A 1558-nucleotide genomic window follows, 5' to 3' on the forward strand; every position below is an offset into this window, starting at 1 on the left:
TTGGTATTTACAGTGACAATGTAACCATGGGTACAAACATCTTCTCTTACGATGTAAGATATAATGTCCTACAACTTACATAATCTCTAACTTTATTTTGGTTCTTATTACGACTGCGTATAAAAGATATTTGAGTAAGTTGTTTACATTATCAAAGATAGATTGAAAGCAGATTTAAAATTACGGACAAACTAAGGGCGTCTGGTTGAACTGACATTTACACTCACTCCCACACGAACTCAACAGGGGGCGTTTGTAAATACACGATATTGATCTTATATATGTGTGTTAGTTATGCTATTTATTAAAAGATTCTTCTGCAAACATCCTCTTCCAAAGTCTAATCCTTTCAGTTCGAAACCCCAACCTTTCCTCTATAACGCATACAATTGGTTGCTCATTGATCGTATCCAGGAGATACACGAGTATGCGCAGAAAGAACATACTGTCCAGAAGAGACCTTACCATCCAAACCGTTAGAAACACATCCATACGTGTTGAATTGTGAAATGGTTGAAGAGCAAGTATTTAGAAGAAATGTAGAAATCTAAGCTAATGTTAAATTAAGTTATGTGCTATATCTAAGCTTATCTTTGTAGCTGCACAGACATTAAGTCTCTCCTATAGAGCTCGTTGCATGGTTTCCCTGGATTTCTCACGGCCGGGCTACGAGTTGGTTCTGTGCTACTGGAGGTAAAAGAAATTCTCATTTTTCTTGTTTATCGATTGACACAATATTCCTATTTTCTGAATCCTAGTATACCTTATTAGAAACCTTTTGGGTGTAATTAACGTTTCTATGGTGTGTGTTTCTTTTTTTTTTTTCTTTCTCTTGTTGCGTAGTCATGAAATGGTCACGTGATGACAACTCCTAGTCTTACTTGTTTTCCCGTGTTTCAGAATATTCCGAAGTTTTTTTGGGGGGGTTTTCTCTAAGATTTATTTGGGCACAGCATAATTTTCACATTAAACTAGAAGTCTAATGTTGAGAGTAGATTAACAGCCACTGAAAGATAAAGTTTTCACTGTTTCATTTATTTTTGAGTAGCCGCAGTTTTAAAAACGTCTTTACTTTGTTCGATGTGTTCAAATCAACACAAGTACTGAACAAACTCTGTTGAAGATTAACAAAATTTCTGGATGTAATTACTGTAAATAACAAACGTTGACAATAGTTGCTGATAAGACAACAAGGTTTCTGAAGATAATTACTGCCAATAACAAACCTTGACAATAGTTGCTGATAAGACAACAAGGTTTCTGAAGATAATTACTGCCAATAACAAACATTGACAATAGTTGCTGATAAGACAACAAGATTTCTGGACATAATTACTGTAATAACAAACGTTGACAATAGTTGCTGATAAGACAACAAGGTTTCTGAAGATAATTACTGCCAATAACAAACCTTGACAATAGTTGCTGATAAGACAACAAGGTTTCTGAAGATAATTACTGCCAATAACAAACCTTGACAACAGTTGCTGATAAGACAACAAGGTTTCTGAAGATAATTACTGCCAATAACAAACCTTGACAACAGTTGCTGATAAGA

General features: G+C 34.8%; 1 protein-coding gene across 1 annotated transcript in view; it reads left to right on the forward strand.

Moving 5' to 3' along the window:
* The first annotated feature begins 460 nt into the window (after positions 1-460).
* Positions 461-1558, forward strand: part of LOC111083603 — a 7176-nt gene continuing 6078 nt past the window's right edge. Inside the window, exon 1 of the mRNA XM_022380223.1 lies at positions 461-693. The gene's annotated coding sequence lies outside the window, so the exon portion shown is untranslated. The remainder of the gene's footprint in view (positions 694-1558) is intronic.

This window comes from Limulus polyphemus, unplaced genomic scaffold (genome assembly GCF_000517525.1).
Source record: "Limulus polyphemus unplaced genomic scaffold, Limulus_polyphemus-2.1.2 Scaffold10262, whole genome shotgun sequence".
Classification (NCBI taxonomy): Eukaryota; Metazoa; Arthropoda; class Merostomata; order Xiphosura; family Limulidae; genus Limulus; species Limulus polyphemus.